Genomic DNA, 20,179 nt, shown 5'->3' with positions numbered 1-20,179 from the left:
GCACAGGGTAGGGGCTCAGCAGTTGGTTGTTGGCAGAATAAAAGAGGGATTGTGGATAGCTAGCTGGTTGGCTGGCTGGATGGAAGGAAGGAAGGAATGAACAATCGAACGAATGAACGATCACTGTGGATTGAGAAAGACTCGAGGGCCTCTTTGCTAAATAATAAAGCAAGAGCAAGTTATATTGGCCCTATTACCTTGAGGTTTGCCAAGCAAATTTTCTTACGTCTAAGTTAAGGGAAACCAAATTAAGCCATAATTTTTTCTTTTATCATCTCACTTGTGTCAAGGCTGTAAATGACAGAAAACATGACTAATTGAGGCCCTAACAAGTAGGGAGCTATTTCTCCAGATCTTCAGAAAGTCTGAAGGAGACAACTGCTTCTGCCCTTTGCCACTATGGATCTGTCTGTCTCCATTCCTTTGATCTACCCTGTTTGCGGTGTTGGGTTTAAAACATAGACTTTCTTTCTGGTGGTCACTAAACGATTGTCACAGTTCTGTGTCTCATGACCAGTTTCAAAGTTGAGAACCAGTGAGGGATCTACCATGCTGCTTCTGTCATTTATGAGGAGGCAGAATCCTTTCCCAGTACCCCCACAAAGCTCCCCCTCAGGCCAGGACCTTTTCTGAACTCACAGCATCTCTTCCTGAACAAACTGGGGTTCCGTTAGCAGGGAAATGTTGAGGCTGAACCACCATAGTGTTGGCCACATTTTCACATAAGTAAACTGAAAAAGCAAAAAAGGCAGAAGTTCAAGTTTGGATATGACTTATTTATAAGACTTTATCTGTGTTAGGGGCTTCAGGACTTGTAAGCCCCCAACTAGGATGTTAAGATTCTTTTGGTTTTAAGCCAGATGGCACTGTGTTTTGTGGCTGGATGTATCTTTGTTGAATGTATGAAGGTTTTTAAATTTTTTTTCTTCTTCCTTTTTGCATGGCAGAAGAAAAGAGGAGTGAAAGAGTTAAAATAGGGGAATATTTTCTAGAGTTAGTGCTAGGCCTCTGAAATGCTGCAACCCTGACTTTTGCCAGAAGCCCTACCCTGACACTGGCCAAAGGACTGTTAACAAAATACTTGTCCAACCAAGCTAAGTGAAGAGAAGAAAATATAAAACACTATTTGAGGGAAGTGGCGGGGGGAGCTTTAGGAGGGTTGGCAGTGAAACTTTGCAGAAGAGAGCAGGAATTTGAGGGTCGTTCAGAATGTCACTAGTGTATAGTTTATGTTGGCTCTCCCCATGTTCAATGTTCAGAGAACAGAGGGGGAAAAGGCCACTTGTACAGCCCGAGAGGGGTGCAAGGACTGCAGAGTTAAGTTGCACATAAACACACAAACACACATGTTCTAGGAATCCAGATTTGTGGTTAAAAAAAAAAAAAAAGAATTGATTTTTTGGGAGTTTTTGACTTGGACGACGAAATGCCTGATAATCAATATCTACCATTTTCCTTTTTGGACACGCCAGCCTAACAACTTGCATTCCTAAATGATTAAATGAGATACCATGTCACAAACTTCAAAACTTTTAAGCTTTAAAGAAATACACATATAAGAAAAAGTTCACTGTGACTTGCGTATGATTTATTGTATTTTATTTATTAAGGAGGTCAAAGGGCAGAACTGATATGAATCATTGTTTTCTATTTTTGTCAACTCCAGTGTCAGAATTTGACCATATCCTTGAACCGTGCTATGTCTGACTTAATTTCTCAAGTGATTGGAAATTAATAATGCCTTGTGTTTACATGAGAGGTCCAAAGTTTCACCCACAAAAGTTCAAGAAAAATGATGCTTTTAGAAAAGGAGAAAAGACACAGTAGACAAATGTCGCTGATTGAACTCTCTGAAGCTGAGGTCTGCTAAGAGGCCAAGTAAAGGAGAGAAAGGTGGAATTCAGAGAGTGAGATACTGGTCTCTGCAGGGTGGCATTCACTGCCATGCTGGGAAAATGCCAGAAGGCTGGGAGAATGGCTGTCCCCTCGGAGCTAACACTGACCACTTGGCGTATCATGATAAATGGGGTTCATTCATGAAGGAAAACACTGCTCTTCTGAAAAGCACCCATATTGAAGAAGCCACCAGAAAATCCAAATGTATAGAAGATACCTGGCAGGAGAAATCTATGCTTCTTTCTATTTTTTTTTTCCAAAAAGTTTTCTTAATGTTCCATAGTATAATCTTTGGCCACTGGGACCAAACTGCTTTGGAAGCATACAACAAAAGTAGTGTAGCAAACCACTTGGCATTGAAATTTGAGCCAGCCCTATTCAGAATTAACTGAAAGAAACACTGCCATTACCATAAATAAGGCAGACAGTCTCTTTATTAGTTGAATTCTCTGAGCATTTTTTTTGAAGGTAATAAAGCTTTAAGGCTTTAGTAAGAGGCAAAAGGCTATAAAACATGTCAGATGCTTGGATAAAAACTCAGGACATAGCCATGAGTTTGTGTACGTTGAGCCTACCCACCACATCAGTGACCCTCAGGGGGTGGGGCACCCTGGTCCACCCCCCAGTGGGATGTGTGAAAGATGGCAGACATATCCAAACCTAAGCAAGGGAGCTGGGTCATTTAAAAAACCATACACTATGTGATGATTTGCTTGGGAAAGGGGGAAATATTTTCATAATATAAACATTAGAAAAATTCAGTTGCATAAAATATTTCTGGCTATTTGAGAATATGCATTCGTTCAGTAACAAAAAAAAAAATACGTAGTCCCTGTCAGGCGTCACCTCAGGCACGGTGGGTACAGCAGTGAATAAACAACATCCTCTTCTCGTGGAGTTTACATTCCAGTGAAGGAGAGAGATAATAATTCAATAAGATAGCAAATAGAATGCCAGGAAGTGTTAAGTGCTATGAAGAAGAGCAAAGCAGGGTAAGAAAGGAGAGTGTAGGGCCTCTCTGAGGAGAGGACACTCATCACAGAGACCTGAAGGAAGTGAGGTTGAAAAGTGTGTGTGAGTTGGAGCAGGAGGAAGAATGTGTCTCAGCACCGAGGCAGGCGATTGCTTGGCATATTTGGGTTTTTTTTTTTTTTTTAATTTTTTTTCAACGTTTATTTATTTTTTTTGGGACAGAGAGAGACACAGCATGAACGGGGGGGAAGGGCAGAGAGAGAGGGAGACACAGAATTGGAAACAGGCTCCAGGCTCTGAGCCATCAGCCCAGAGCCCGACGCGGGGCTCGAACTCACGGACCGCGAGATCGTGACCTGGCTGAAGTCGGACGCTTAACCGACTGCGCCACCCAGGCGCCCCAAGGGTTTTTTTGTTTGTTTGTTTTGCTTTTGTGTTTCTACATAAGAAATACTTTTTAAAATACGTATTTTTTAAAGTAATCTCTAGGCCCAAACTTACAACCTCAAGCTTGGGGCTCAGACTTATAACCTCAAGATCAAAAGTTATATGGCTCTACCCACTGAGCCAGCCAGGGGCCCCTGGATTGCTTGGCGCATTTGAGGAGAAGGGGAGGTCAGTGTGTCTGGGTAGAGTGAGCCAGGGCCAGTTCATGTAGAACCCAGGAAGCCGAGGATTGAGCTCGTGTGCTAAACGTGCCTAGAAGCCCTTGGAGAGTTTTGAGCAGGGGAGTAAGGTGAAGAAAGATGACACCCCCACTGCTGAGGGACACTAGACTTGGAATGGGGGGAGGAGCACAGCCGAAGCCCAGAGACCCATGGGGATGCTGCCAGCTCAGACCAGGAGACTTGGAGGAGACCCTGAGGTGTGACTGGATCCGAGATGTCTTGAAGGTAGGGCTGACGGGATTTGCTGGTGGGTTGACTAGATGAACAGTAGGTGAGAAAGGAGCCAAAGGTGAATGAGGATTTGGGCTTGAACAAAGGCATGAATGGTGGTGTCCAGCTTCCAGCACTGGGAGCCCCAGGGGAGCAGTGTGGGGGGATCATTTAAGAATTTGGTTGTGGCCGTTGTTAAGCTTGAGATCCTAATAAGGCATCCTTGGGAAGATATCAAGAAGTCAGTCGGATAAATAACTAGAGTTCAGAGAAGAGGCTGGGGATGGAGAGATGTAGATTTGAAAGTTACCGGATTTAGGGGAGAGGAGAGGATCCAGCAGGGGAGACTGAGAACGCACATCAGTTTCCTGAAACAGCCATGGAAAGGGCACATCAGAATCTGGTTAGGGAAGGGAAGGTTTTTATGGTTATCAAAAGTGGGTGTCTTAAAAGGTTAAGAAAGACTGCCTTACATCATCAGTGTCCACAGCACTTGTAGGGGAGACATGTTCATAGGAACGAAACCTCACTTAAGCAATAGAAGATAAATAGGAACCTAATTTCTGGATTCACAGTTATAAACATGAACGTTTAGGGCTTTTTTTTTTTTTTCCTCCCTTTCGTTTATTGGAAACCTAGGGTGTGTTAAGCAAAGAGCTCATTCTTGTGGGAAGGAAGAAAAATACATAGAAGTATAAAGTATGGCATGTGCAGTCACAAGGCCTTATAATCAAATTGCCTATGCAGGTGCATAAACAAATAAGAAATGGGGTTGGGGGGTCAAGGAGACGAGTTGAGCATGGAAATGGCTAGCTGTACAGAACATCATCAGATGCCCTGGGCTGCTGTTAAATCCCTTCCTAGAGGTATGGTGAATAACAGAGTTTTTTGGTTTTTGTTTTTTTTTTTTTCCTTGGCTCTGGGTGGTAGGTTTTTGTTTGTTTTTGTTTTAGTTTTTGTTTTTTTTTTTCTGTTGCAGTGAGTTCAGGCTTGTGCATTCCCCCAAAGAAAGGTCATCAGATTGTGTAGTTCAGCATGTATATAAAATGGAAAGCTCATGAGAATGTCTGGGAGAGGGTACAAACTAATGTTAACAGTAGAGGCAGCAAAGGTGGCTTTATCCAGGCAGCAAGTGGTAGGTGCAGGAACAGAGAGGTTGTGCCCGCTGTGTTGGTTTTCTTAAGACTTGTCTTCTTACTGTAAAATTATGTCTTTGAGTGGATTATGTTGAACACAGTGGGATTTGTTTTTGTAAGCTATTGATCTCTTGATGATATAGGAAAAGATGAACAAGTCCTTAGAATCTATATCTTATCTACTCCTTTGATTGGTTTTCAGTGACCAAGGGACTCTCACTCAATGCCCACCCGTTTTAGTGGCTACAATTTAAAACTGAATCACTCAGTGGAGTCAAAGCCCCCAAATCAGTGTTTGGGTGGCTGCTCCTAGCATCAGCTAAGGAGCATTTATCATTTGCTTCTGAGGCCAAGGCCCGGAGAAGTAGCTCATCCACGTCAAAGGTCTGGCAGAGTGAAACCAAACCTTCCCTGTCTGGTTTTTCTGATCCAGCTCTGGGCAGTGCCCTTTGCTGCATCCTGCCCTTATTATGCTGCCTGACTCTGTGCAGCAGACATCACCTGAATATTTGTGGGATGACTGTCTTCCTCGCTGTCTCAGCATCCAACAGAAAGTATGTCATCGAAAGGAGTGATAACGATTAGAGAGCTAAGCCCAGTGGACAAAATGATTATTTTCACCATGTGGCAGAAACTCAGTTACCCGGGACACTCCCATAAAGCTGGAACTTGCAGAGGGAAACATAGTTATATATTACAGTGATAAATGCTGCTCAATTTTACTTTTTGTTTTCTTAAGTTTTCTGAGGCTAATAAAAGTTCAACCCTGCCGAGGAGTTGTTGCTGTTTTTTTTAATAGCTCTATTCAAGCATGGTTGGATTTCGAAAATATTTTTTTCATTGAAAAGTAACCAGAAATATGTTGGAGATCATTGTCGCCAGAGAAAGAGTCTAAGGCTCCTATCTCCATTCCTGTGTGGGGAGAGTTCTCACAGTGGGGAATTGTGTCTGGCTAACATTAACTGAGATTCTGGGAGGATGCCTTTGAGTCAAGATTCAATGGTGGGCCCTTGATTCCTATCAGTTTGAAGTCTCTCTGCATCTTCTGCTGCGTGAAGGCCGCATGGGCTATTTCACTCATACCCCTGTTGCAAGGAAAGGAGAGCCCTTGAAGAGCTTATGCTCCGTTTTCTCAGACCAGAACCCTGTATGGCAGATGCCTGACTCAATAGCACCGTAGCAAAAGCTCAAGTGAAGCCATCATCTCTTCCACAATCCCTGGTGATGGGTTTTCAGGGTGTTGGCGGGGGTACGGAGCCAACGACCAAGAAAGAATTCTTGAAGACAAACGTCTTTGGTGCAAGACGGTGATTTTATGAAAGCACGAGGACAGGCCCCGTGGGGAGGAAGAGCTGCTCTGGGGTCGTGAAGAGTGACTGCTTATATACTGTGGGGTTGGGGGAGGTAAAGTCAAGAGGAAGTTTCTTAAAGGGATTTCTACATGCTAAAGAGGATTTTTTAGATTATTGGAGGCCTAGCTATTGTCAAGCTAAGGCTATTTTTCCCTCTAGCAAAGTATTATCATTTTTTTTTTAATTTTTTTTTTCAACGTTTATTTATTTTTTGGGGGACAGAGAGAGACAGAGCATGAACGGGGGAGGGGCAGAGAGAGAGGGAGACACAGAATCGGAAACAGGCTCCAGGCTCTGAGCCATCAGCCCAGAGCCTGACGCGGGGCTCGAACTCACGGACCGCGAGATCGTGACCTGGCTGAAGTCGGACGCTTAACCGACTGCGCCACCCAGGCGCCCCAGCAAAGTATTATCATTAAGATAGTAGGGAGTTCCTGGAGATTAGGCTATTGAAGAGATATTTGTAAACTGGTGGACTCTATCAGTTTAACCATTTGTTTTCTGCCCTTTGTGCTTGAGCAGCCAGAAGTGTCTGAGGAATATCACCCAGATCCCACCTGGGGGTTGGGGGGAAGTTGTGCTAGCTTGTGCTTGGCCCTCAGCTTGCCTTACGGTCCCTCATCACCTGGTCATTTTCTTTTCTGTAATTCTGCATGGCCCAGTTTTTTGCCATCATTCATTCTCTATAGATGTATCAGCCACCCCCTGCCTGTCAGATACTGTCATAAAGTAACATCCTGTTGTGACCATAGTTTTTTGGCAGCCGTGTTGTGTTCTTTTTCTTTATCTTCTAAACTTTAACTCTGTCTGTTATAAGCCATGGCCATGGGGTGAGGCACTGTAAGATCCCTAGTTAACAAAGACACATGAAAATATGTTTGCTATATTCTGTGTAGGTAAGTAGACGAATTTATTTTAGGAAGATTTTCACTGTCACATGTTAAAGCTGAAAATGTTTGGTTAAGTCTCAGTGAACAACAGCAGAAATTAAATTCAGCCAGTCTTTTGGCTAATTGCTGTTTTCTATAAGCAATTAAGTAAGTGGTTCTTTCCCTTCAGGACAACAGCTAGTGATCACTGGGCTCTCAACTAGTCTTTGTGCCTTGAACATATTATTCAGTAAGAATTATTGCAAATGATCTACGAGCCTCCAAGCCCCCAAGATTTTCCAGAGGGTCCCATGGCTCAAAGAGTCCAGATTACTTTCTGGGGATTAGATCACATTTAACATTGCACCAGTTCCCATATAAGAACCTGGGGCATAAACCCTTGGGTGCACTGTATGTACCTCACAAACCCTGAGTAGGGTGGCCAACCATCTTGGTTGTATGTGGCACCGAAGGGATTTCTAGGATGTGGAACTTTCAGTGCTAAAACCAAAAGTCCCAAGCATACCAAGAAGAGTTGGTTTCCCTAATCAAAAGTAGGATTTACGTACAGAAAGGAATATCACTAAATACGATCTTCTGAAACCAGCAACTTATCTGTAAAATGGAGATAATTCTGTCTTCCTCATGGGGTTGTGATAAGGCTCAACTATTCCTATCTGTGGGGCTGGGTAGCTGGCTATTGCTTTGTCCTCGGAGGGGACCAGCATCATCTCTGATAGGGCCCTCTAACTGCTTACTCTCCAGAGGCCTGTCAGTGAGTCAGTACTAGTTACTATTTTTTCTTGTAATATTTATTTTAGAGAGAGAGAGAGAGAGAGAGAGAGAGAGGGAGAGTGAGTGAGCATGAGTGGGGGAGGGGCAGAGAGAGAGGGAGACACAGAATCTGAAGCAGGCTTTAGGCTCTGAGCTGTGAACACAGAGCCTGACGTGGGGCTCAAACCCACAAACCGCAAGATCATGACCTTGAGCTGAAGTCGGATGCTTAACCGACTAAGCCACCCAGGGGCTCCAAATCAGTACTAGTTCTTTCTGATGTGAAGATGCTAGAGATCCTGGGTCATTTCTGTTGGCCCCATGCTTCTCACTGTAGTCACCCCCTTTGGGTTTTGCCTGGTACTGCCTCTTAGGTGATGAGGCCTCTCTTGCATCTAAACCTCCCCAACCCGGTGCATTAAGCAGTTTGCAGTCCTCAGTGGGCCTAGGTACTCACTTCCTCTTGGGCATTGGCACAGGTTGTTTCCTCTGCCTTGCTCACGACTCCCTCCTTTGAGTTTCTGGTTAACCTTGGCTGTTCTTTGTACTTCAGCTCCAACACTGCTTCCTCTCGTAAGCCTTCCATGATCATCCCAGACTGGTATAGATGCCCCTCCTCTTTGCCCTCAGAGCTCCTCGTACTTACTGCAATTAGATAACATGCTGCTGAAGCTCTTAATTACCTCCTCATTTGTTTCCATGACTTATCGTAGGCTCCTCGAGGAGAAGGCCTATATGTTGCACTCTGTTGCACCTGCAGCACCTTCCACATTGCCAGGCATGTGGTAGGCTTAGAGAGGCTGATGTGGGGCAGGATAGTGGAAGAACTCACCACCCTCATCTGTAGTTTGCTTTGACTTTGCTATGGCTCTGACCGCCCGGTCCTGTCAGTCCTTGGGAGATGTAAGCCACTCTTTATTTTTCTCAGAAGAACCCCATCCTGTCCTTACAGGGACCATCATCCAGTTTAGCTAGGTTTTCATTCACCCTGTAAGACACTAAGCACATTATGAAAATACACACACAATACCAACCCAAACTGCCAAGGGTTATATAAATATCAGTGGGGAGACTTAGGAACTGAGAATATTACATAGGGTGGAGGCACACAGTTTTTTTGCTTATTTGTATATACACGGAATAAAAATATTTCTACTGTGGCGAGTTTAAATGTGAAATCCTCACACCCCCCTGCCCTCAGTTCTGAAGATGGTAGTGACTTGTAGGCTTAATCGTGAATTTTGGAAGTTTCATTTTATAATTTGATCCAGATTATTTTTCTTTCTCCCTAGTGAACATTAATCGTTTCCTGTGAATTTTCCTGATATTAGGAAACAGATGTTTCATATTTTTATCTTCATTTTTCCCAAATGCTGAACCAGGACTTTTGTAGTGTGTGTGTGTGTGTGTGTGTGTGTGTGTGTGTGTACACTGTGAATTTTTGAGGAATGAGTTATATCAGAATTTGCAAATAAAAGCATAACAGCTATATCTACAGAATTACACAGATTTGTCTAAGGCTGGAAACATTGTTGGACATTCTGTTTAATGTAGTTTGGTACTGTTTAGCTAATGTAGACTTCTGGCCTAAGAATGCATTAGGACTGTCTCATGTTAGTGTGCTTGCCAGAATAAGGAGCAGCTTAGCAAAAAGCACATAGTTAATGCAGCCTTCAGTGCTCTGATTTTTAACTAACTGTATTTTTTTGTTTGTTTGTTTTTACCTTGGTCTCTTAACTGCATGAAGTGCTTCATCTCTTACTAAAACACTGAGTCAGTGTTATCTCTGTGAAGAGTAGGGTGCTAGGATTTTGGAGAGATACAAACACAAATAAGATATGGACCTTCGGATCTTACTCAGTAGAAGAGGTGAAACATATACTAAAATACCTGCTATAAAAGGTAGAGAGTGATAAAGGTTATATAAATTCATAGAGAAGAGTGGTTTCATTGAGCCCAGAAGGGAAGGAATACTGGCAAGAAGAGTGATGTTTATGCTCGTTTAAAAAAAAAAAAAAATGACAGTAAAGCAACACTTAATTTAGGTCTAAGTTATTTGGATTATTTTAACTGCATAAGGATGGTCCGTTACATAAGGCATTGTTTTGGTGGATTCTCTAAAAATAATACTAGCCAGAGAAAGACAAGTACTGCATGATATCATTTATATGTGGAATCAAAACCAAAACAAATCAAATCAAACTCCTAGAAACAGTAGAAAAGTGGTTGCCAGGGGCTGGGGGGGACACAGGGAGAGGTTGGTAAAAACTTTAAGCTGTAAAATGAATAAGGGCTGAGGATCTAATGGGAAACATGTTGACTGTAGTTGATAACATTGTATTATATCATTGAGATTTTCTAGAAAAGCAGAACTTAAATTTTCTCACCCCACCCGAAGAAAAAGGTCAATATGTGAGATGATGGGTGTATTAATTAACTAAATAGGAGGAAGCCTTTTGCAATGTGTATCAAATCGCCATGATGGACACTTGAAATATCTTACAGTTTTACTTGTCAATTACACCTCAACAAAGCTGAATTAAAAATGCCAACATTTCTGGAGAGCCTCTAGTGCAGCAGGTGTGGTTCTCTGATGCTTTGTATAAAGGCTTTTTAATAGGAAATGAGGTAGAATTGGTGCTTGAGATAATTATCCATTTCCACAAAAACACATCTCTTTATTTTGGTTCCTGTGGTTCCAAGAACAAAGGGCTGAGTCCAATCTTGGCCAACTCCAAGGCTGGTGACCCTGTTTGAGTTGCCTGGCCTGCGTGGGTCTCAGTTTTCTCAGGCGTGTAGTGCGAATTGTCGTATTCCACAGCTCACTCACAGGGTTGCTGTGAAAATAAAAGTGGGTGTAAATGAACGTTGAAAAGCAATCAAAAGCCAAGCATTTTGCCAAGAAACAATGTCATAGCTCATGAGGCTTATACAAAATGTGGCTGTTGCTTATTATTTATTAAAATTCTCTGTAAATTAAAAGTTGTTTATTCTAAAATTCAAAATACAGGGAATATATAGCAAAGACAAATACTAACTCTTGATTATCATATACTATTTAAGAGCTCATTGAAATTCATAACAAAAATATGAAGATCCTTGTATGAATAAGAAAAACATAAGCTTATTTTTCAAGGTGACAAACCATTAATAAACAGGAAAAAAGTTCACTTTCACTAATTATCTTAGAAATACAAATTAAAACTGCATTAAGAATACCATTTTATGTGTAAAATGTCAACATCTCAGAAATTCCCCATTATTTGGTTGGTGGTGTTATATGCTAATTAAAGGCCCTTTTAAAAACAAAAAATTGTTAATTCTACTGTTAGAAATTTAGGGAAGCTGAAGAAATAAGTGAAAGGGACGAACAAAGCTAAAGCATGAAGATATCCAATGTAATATTATTTATAATAATAAAGACTGGTGACAATTTGCATTATTTAGTGCAGTATGGGAGTGATTTAGTAAATCGGAACTTTTTACATGAAGGACTGATTTTAGGCCCCTTAAATAATCATTATGAATATGTGTAGAAACACAGAAAATATTTAAAATAAAATGGAAAAAGAAAATAATAGCCGTCATTAATGGAGCCTTTCCTGGTGGCATTGGGCCAACATTCTCCCTTTTTATTCAGATAGCAACTGTGTGCTTAAAGGTATTTTTACGCATTAGAAAATTGAGGCTTACAGGTAAATGGTTCAAGGACTTGCATGTCATCAGTGGAGAAGCCAACATTCAGACCTCACCTTCTAGAGGAGCCAACATTCAGACCTCACCTTCTAACTCCAAAGCTTTCTCTGGGTTTACTATCAATAGCATTTGAACTGTGGCCATGGTCACGTAATAACGTGTGTGTGTGGAGCGTAACAGGCAAAAATAAGTGGTAGCATTACGATGGTGGGCATATGGGCCCAGAGATGTTTGATGTCCTTTTAAAACTGTCATTGGGAAACATACACACACCACCACCACCACCACCACCACTACCAAAAAAGTGCCACTGCCCTTTCCATAGAAAAATAAGAAACAATATATTGAGTAAAATTTCATTTGTTTACTCTGGCTTTTTATGTATTCTCATAGAGGTTGGCAAAATAGGAATTACATGTCTATTTTTAAAATTTCTCACTAGCTTTGGCATAATCAGGATACTTTCCCCCCAGATTATCTACAAAGTAGGTGAGGACACATCCCACCAGCTCTTTAATTAAAAACAAAATTTCAAGTCTCTAACTCTCTGTGGATTAAGGACAGTGAGCAGGTGGGAGAATTTCTCCTGATGAACAGCCCAGACCAGCTCTTCCGGGCAGGAGCCCATCTCAAGGTGGAGATAATGGGGTGGCACCATTTGGTTAAAGTAGGCCAGTTCACTTGCTCAGGGTGTGCCCTTTCCTAGGACAAAAGCCCTTGCACGGTGAGGGAAAATGTCACCATTTTTGTTCCTACTGTCTTTCACCTTTCGGGCTCAAGACTTGTCCTGATTCTTTGACGCATTACAGCATTGCTTTATAAAGTCAGGAGTCCTGGAGCACCCGAGTGGCTCAGTCAGTTAAGTGTCTGACTTCAGCTCAGGTCATGATCTCGTGGTCTGTGAGTTCAAGCCTAACGATGGGCTCTGTGCTAATAGCTCAGATCCTGGAGCCCATTTCTGATTCTGTGTCCCTCTCTCTCTGTCCCTCTGTGTCTCCGTCTCTCTCTGCCCCAGCTTGTGCTCTGTCTCTCTCTCTCTCTCTCTCTCTCTCAAAAATAAACATTAAAAAAATTTTTTTAAATAAAAAATAAAGTCAGGAGCCCTGCAAAATCTAGTAACACAAATTTCTATGATAGACTCAAGACACAGGGTATATTTTGCCCCACCTTTGTGGAACATGTATCTTTTACACTTACACCTACAGTAGGGCCTTGTATGTTTTGAAGGCCCTTTTATATCCATTTTGCCATTTGAGATAACATCATGTCAGAATTTGCAAGTGGAAATCAGAACAGATCTAACTAGGGAAAGGTGGAGATGTCTTGAGAGCTGGAAACATTCTCCGACATGTTTCTCAATATAGCCCATTCAGGGTCACTTCCTATTTTGTGGGTGGGGAAATGGAGGCACCTGTTAGTTAAGTGATTTGCTGGAAGTCATGGTAGTCAAGACAGCTAGAAGCCAGGCCTATAAAACTAATGTTCCCCCCACCCCACCTCCTACAGTGCTATAGTCTGTATTTTCTAGAGAATTAACATGAACTAGAAGCAGGTATGATCAGGATCCAGTGGCTGTTTAAAGATCTCCCAGGGCTATAATTTTGTATTTTATAATGACGGTAAATGTTACATAGTAATGGAGTCTAGCAAGTTATCACATGCATTTTAGACGATTCCTATCGAGTGGATCTTTTTACAGTGACACAAATACGTACACCTGTGCTGTTCAGTACAGTAGCTACTGCTTTGTCTACTTGATTACTTGAAATGTGGCTTATGAGTCTTTAATTGTTTAAATTCCCACATGTGCTAGCAGCTATTGTAGTGGACAGCAATAGTTCAAGACTTCTTGATGCTTTCTTGACATCTCCACTTGGGTAGCTCAAAGTTAACAAGGTCAATCAAATCAATTCTTTTTTTTTTTTTTTTTTTTTTTCAAATTAGAACTCTTGATTTTCCTCTCACAACCTGTTTCTCCCCTAAAGAAGACACCACTGACCCAGCTGCTTGAGCCAAAACCTAGGTGCCCTCTAGACCCGTTCCTCTCTCTCCTCTCCCACAACCACTTCAGCAGCAGGTCTTAATTGTTTTATTTCCAGAACCTATCCTGAATCCATTCACTTCTCTCCATCTCAACTGCTACCATCCTGTGCCCAAGGTACCATCACTTCTCACTTAAACAATTGAATGGCCTCATACTGGTCACCACTGATCCATCCATCCACTGTTGCCTCTTCCAGACTCCTCCATGCAGCTGCCAGAGAGACATTGTTAAATTCTTCAGTAGGTCACATCACTCCGTGCTTATATGGAAAAATTTGTAGAACTTGTCACTATTTGAAGTTATCTTACTTCTTTGTGTACTTGTTTATTTTCTGTCTTCCATTACAGTGGGAGGGCCCCTATATCAGGAGCCTAGTTTACCTCATTTACTGCTATATCTCCAGCAGGTACAACCATGCCTGGCACATAATTTGCATTCAGTAAACCTCTCAGTAACAATTAGATTAATGTTTATTGTAGAAGGAGATGAGGTAGGAAGAGTCAAAACACAATTGGTTGTTATAATTTGTTAATAACTGAGATAATGTTGACGTCCATATACATGGGAAGTTGGTGGTTTCTTTTACATTCTGGATGCAGTGGGAAGAGGGGCTGTGATGGCTAATTGCGTTTATTGGTGAGTGGTAGGCTGGGCCAATGTCCTGATGCAATCTCTGACGTGAGCTACAAAGAGCTCTTTCTCTCCCTAGAAGTCTGTGTATGTCCCAGATCTTGAAACTCTTGTCTTTCCCACTGGTAGAGAAAGGGGAGAGTGTCCTCCTACAAGGTCAGTTTTTATATTCATCCAAGGAGAGTTTAGATAGTGCTGGAAAGAAACTGAACAGTTCCATACTGTGGAACTGAACGGTAAAGAATGACAGAGCCATGACTGGACAACAAAAGGAGATTTTCAACAGACTTTTATTTTTAAAATATTTGGAATATACTCACTGAGTTATTTGAAGCCAAGTAAATCCAAAAACAAAAATAGGGCTTTGTGTACTTTTTTAACTTGAATATTGCTTTTATTAAAAAAATATTTGAGAGAGAGAGCCAACAAAAGTGGGGGGGGGCAGGGAGGGCAGAGAGAGAAGGAGAGAGAGAATCCAAGCAGACCCCCCACTGTCAGCTCACAGCCTGACATGTGGGGCTTGAGCTCATGAACCTCGAGATCATGACCTGAGCTGAAGTTGGATGCTTAACCAACTGAGCCACCCAGGCACCCCGAATATTGCATCTTTTAAAGGAAAGGGTCTTTTCTGTCATTCCTTTATAATGGTCAGCCAAGGCTTTCAGAGGGCATGTTATTACTTAGATCCATGTGTAAAGTTAAGGGAAGCTGATGATCTTGTTGGAGGTATGATCGAGTTGGCCAAGCTCTGAGTTGTGTCTGTTCCCTCTCCTAGTGAACAAGCATAGGCTGGATTTAAAACATATCCCCTCAGCACTGGCTGGATTTAAAAGATGAAGTGAAAGCTTGCTTTGCTAAAGAACATATTTGGAGACTTTTTATCCCAGTGTGTTTTTATTCACACTCTGGCTCTTGCACTTACAAGCTGGATAACCTTAGGCTGCTGACTTCTATACCTCAGTTTGCTCACCTGCTAAATGGAGTAATAAAAGGACCTACCCTGTATGGTTACTGAGGAGATTAGAGGAACATGCAAAGCACTTGGAACAGTGCCTGGCACATGACTCCATAAATACCAGCTTTTGTTATTATCCGTAGTAGTACATAATTCTCAACTGAATTGAATGAATACTACTGTTACTGCAGGCAGAGAAAGCTGTCCCTATGGCAGCCAAAGGAGTTCACAAAGGCTTCCCAGAGGAGATGACTTTGGAACTGATGCCTACAGGTAGGCTGATACGATAGGGAAAGGATGTGTTTGACAGAAAGAACAGAATCTGCAAAGGCACAGAGGGGTGAGTGTGTGGCACGTAGGGACCTGTAAATAGGTCTGTGTCGCTAAAAGACAAGATATCTGAGTGCCCGGGAAGAGGTCAGGCATGAAACCACTGCAGCTTTTGAGACTGGGCTAAGGAACTTGGATTTGCTCCTACAACCTAGAGGAAGCCACTGAAGGACTTTGAGCAGGTTCGGGGCTCAGCATCCCACAGTGGCCTCAGTCCAAGGCCTGCTGATTCTGAACAGTGTCCCTGACGAACCTCCTTTCCTACTATATGGGCGTGGAGTTCACACGTGTGGATCTTATTTTTCTCACTAGGTGTGACTTCTTTGGGGACCACGGATTAATCAATTTAAAAGGATATGTTTTCTGAATTCCTTTCTACCTGATTCTTCTGGTCTTCCTCTCCACCCAGCTAGGACAGATATAGAGGTGCCTATCTTATATACCCCTTTGAGAATCTGATGGAAGTGATAGACCCTTCCCTCAGAAAAATTGTGAAGACAAAATTTTCGAAAGACCGACACGTACCCCCCCAACCCCGACACCATTAACCTCCTGCTGCATCCCGGTCAGATCCAGGCCTGCTTGTGGTGATTTTGCTCCTCCTCCATGTTTTTATTTTAATTTGCTAGCACATCTCGTAACTCCTCCATCTGCCATCACTGCTATTATCTGACCATGTATCGTGACAGCAGCCTTGGATCACTTGGTGGTTATAACTAAAACTGAAAGTAATTATCTTATCTTGAGCCATTCACATTTAGGTGAGAGTAGTGGCTAAAGGACATGGGATCTGGAGGCAGACCTCTACATGGATTAGAATCCCAGCTCTGTCACCAACGTATAACCTTGAGCATGTTACTTAACCTCTCCCAAGTCTCAGTTTCCTTGTTACAAAATGGGAATGATAATATGCTTATCTCATAAGGTTATTGTGAGTGTTAATTGAAGTCAGATGCCAAGAACAGTTCCTGGCACATAGTTAAGTGCTATATAAATATTTGCTATTATTACGTGATTATTTCCAGTAAAATGACATCACAAATGGGGTGATGATGGATTACTAAGAGGAGAAAAATAGACGAATAAAATCTCTTCGTGCATTTGACTTGATTTACCAGTACCTGAAGGCCAAAAGTGGATTCCCTCTGTGTCTGATGTGGCTACTCGCCATCGTGGCTGTTGACTACTTGAAATGTGGCTAGTCTGAGTTGTGACATGCTGGGTCTTAAAGATTTAGTGTGACGAAAAGAATGTGAAATGTCTCATTAGTAATTTTTCTATTGGTTACATGGTGAAATGATAATATTCTGAATAAATTCAGTTACACATATCATTAAAATTTCATCCATTTGTTTTTGCCTGTTTAGTGTAACTACTAGAAAATAGAAAATTATATATATATAGCTCATGTTCTATTTCTGTTGAGCAGGACTGCCTTGGGCTCATCCTTATCAATAAAACAAAAATTTGTGCTTATTTGTGATCTATTGGGAAGCCTTGTACACTCTTCCCCATTGTCCTGGAGGTTGTGCTGGACTGTCCATTTTTTTTTTTTTTTTCCAACGTTTATTTATTTTTGGGACAGAGAGAGACAGAGCATGAATGGGGGAGGGGCAGAGAGAGAGGGAGACACAGAATCGGAAACAGGCTCCAGGCTCCGAGCCATCAGCCCAGAGCCCGACGCGGGGCTCGAACTCACGGACCGCGAGATCGTGACCTGGCTGAAGTCGGACGCTTAACCGACTGTGCCACCCAGGCGCCCCTGGACTGTCCATTTTTTAATTGGTTCCATGCAGGGAGCTGTGGCTTCGTCCTAGCAGAAGGGGTTGAGGGACCAAGGCAAGAGCAACAACCAAAGAGGCTTCTGCTGACTTGAAGGGGTTTGGATGAAAACACTACCATTTATAGTTATACTGGCTTCAGACTTTCAGCGCTCCCTGAAGTAGAAGAGAGAAGGCTCTCTATTCAGGAAGTTGAAATATGTAGGCAAAAAACTCTCCCTATTCCATCAGGAGCCAGAAAAAGCTTTGCTAATCTTTAACTAAAAGAATAAATACTCAACATCATGGCGGTCACTTGGGACTGAAAGCACACCCTTTGCAAGTGTGATTTACTTATGGAATGTTTGCTTAATTCTATTTCAGATTCATTCCACCACTTCCAACCTGAAAACGGTGGGCCACAGGAAGTCTTTCTGGTGAGTTCTCTTTCATTTTTAAAACAATGTGACTGTTTGACATTATTTTTGAAATGATATTCACACTTCTAAGTTAGATACATCCCTACCAGGACTATGATTAGATGTCTATTTATTCACACTTTTTAAAATTTCCTCTCTGAAAGGATTTAAGATGTTTCCATGCCTTAAAAAAAAGCAGATCAATCCACATTCCTTTGCTAAGAACATGGTCAGGGAAGAGATCTATGATTATATGCCAAATACTGTTAAATTTTCTTTTTTTTTTTTTTGGTAATGAAACTATTTCCAGGCCCTTGTTGATGGTCTGCTTGTTTCAAGCAGTATCCAAAACAACAAAGTGTTATTTCAGCCAAGGAATTCAGACAGTCCCTTGCAGTGTGTTGTAATGAAAATTGGCTTACAGCTACAACGTATTAGCTTTCTTACTGCTGGAGGTTTCTTCTCCTCTCTTTGAACCTAAATGTGATTGTTGTGAGAGAATAGTTATGCATTGGTAGAAAACTGACTTTAGAGTTAGGTGAATAATATACTTCTTAAGTGAAAAATCTTCTGGGGCTTCATGTGGCCTGACTCCCTAATACTGTGGTGATATTCTTATTTGCAGTGCGTAGCAGTTAGCTTTTGCTGCGTAAGAAGCCACTCCAAAATATACTGCCAGAAATTCGAGCCGAAATTTCCCGACTCCAAATAACAATCATTTCCTTATCCTGCAATGTTGTGGGTTGGCAGTTTGGGCTGGGCTTTGCTGTGTGATTCTTCTGGTTTCCAGTGGGACCACTCCTGTCTGAAGTCAGCTACAGGTCCACGATGGCTAAGGCATGTGTCTCACCATCCTCCAGGCTACCCTGAGCATGTTCGCATGGGGTTGATCAGGGTTGACCGAGACAAAGTGGGAACGTCTTGAGGTTGAGGCTCAGCTGTGTCACAGCATTGTTTCTATCACATTCTGTCGGCCAAAGTGAGCTGTATGGCTGGCCTGGAATCACGAGGCTCCAGAGTCTACCCCTTAGTACAGGAGCTACAGAACTGTACTGCAGGCAGCATGGATAAAGAGAGGGGAAGGATTGTGGCCATTTTTATAGTCCTGCCATACAGGGCTTCTGAGTCACAGGGAAAGAGAAGGGCATGGAGTGAGGACTCCGGTCCATGCCTATCCCATAGCCTGCCATCCTCTGTCCCCATTCTGCTTGACAGGCCCTGGCACTGCCAGCTGGCATCTCAGTTCAGCAGGTTTCGAGGTGTTCTTGCCAGTGTCGGACTGCCCACTCTCTGACCTTCCCTCCACTCTACACTGCTGCACTGGTCATCCTTTGGCTCATCTTTCAGGCTGTCCCTGCTTTGCTCGGAAACTGTCGGTGCCCCAGGTCACCCACAGCACCAGCCTCGACTCCTCTCTCTGGCTTCTCCATATCCATCACCTGGCTACATCCTTTCCTGCTCGCCTCTCACTATTTCCTTTATTCCAGCCATGCTGGTCCCATTACCATTTCTCTGGAGGATACTTCACGCTGCTCACCCCTTCTCCACTTGGAAACCCTTCCCATTCTGAAGGTCCCACTGGAATATTCCCTTCTCCACAATATGGCCTCCCCGCCTATTCCTGCCATCTGGGATCTGCCCTGCCCTGAACTATTTCAAAGCCAAACCCTGTGCTCTGTGGTTCACTCCCTTCACCTTGGCTAGTCTTCCTTCTTCCATTGCTTTGTCAGTGATGTCTTTGAACCTAGACATGATTGCCATGAGATAACTGTTATACAGTGGTAGAAAACGGACTTTAGAGAGCAGACAGCTACCTACACTTTCCTTGCACCACAGAGGTGTATACTGAGAGTATAGCAGGTACTTAGTCCTAGCATAGCAGGTATACCTTAGTATAGGTACTTAGTATATAGCAGGAGGCAGCATGGACACTACAGTTGGTTGTCTGTCAGCAGGTCATCAGGATCACATGAGACACCTGTTGAAACACAAGCACACGGTCCCTTCTCCTGCGCCCTCCCCATTCATTAGGTCTGGGGTAGACTCCCAGAATCTTAAAGTGCTCAGATGATTCGCATGCGATTGCTGTGCGCAAGTTGGCAACCACTTGTTATGGAAAGAATAAGAAATTTATATGAGACCTGGGTCTGAGCCCTGACTCTTCTGCTGCTGGCTGTGGGACCTTATGAACTCAACCTCGTTGAGCTTCAGTTTCTCCCTCTGTAAAATGGGAATGATGTTTAACTTGAGGCCTGCCAGAAGATCTAAAAGGAGGATGTATGTGCAAGTGTTTTATAAACCATAAAAAATAATTAAAGTGCATTAACTGGTTATGGATCTGAGGCTAGCCAAGGTTAAGAAAGGGGAAGTTACCTTCATGCCTTCATGGTAGGGGTGGTCATGGTGTGATGAATAGGCAGTGAGTAGTTGCATGGTAGTCATGGGAGGATACATAATAACAGCAGCAA

General features: G+C 42.6%; 1 protein-coding gene across 2 annotated transcripts in view; it reads left to right on the top strand.

The window, feature by feature from the left end:
• GNG12 (G protein subunit gamma 12) overlaps positions 1 to 20,179 on the top strand; it is a 128,762-nt gene that overhangs the window by 32,976 nt on the left and 75,607 nt on the right. For both annotated transcript variants that reach the window (XM_045477797.1, XM_045477798.1), the window contains exon 2: positions 17,677 to 17,729. The gene's annotated coding sequence lies outside the window, so the exon portion shown is untranslated. The remainder of the gene's footprint in view (positions 1 to 17,676; positions 17,730 to 20,179) is intronic.

Source organism: Leopardus geoffroyi, chromosome C1 (genome assembly GCF_018350155.1).
Source record: "Leopardus geoffroyi isolate Oge1 chromosome C1, O.geoffroyi_Oge1_pat1.0, whole genome shotgun sequence".
NCBI lineage: Eukaryota > Metazoa > Chordata > Mammalia > Carnivora > Felidae > Leopardus > Leopardus geoffroyi.
Note: the sequence above shows the minus strand (reverse complement) of the source record. Positions and strands in the feature narration are given on the sequence as shown.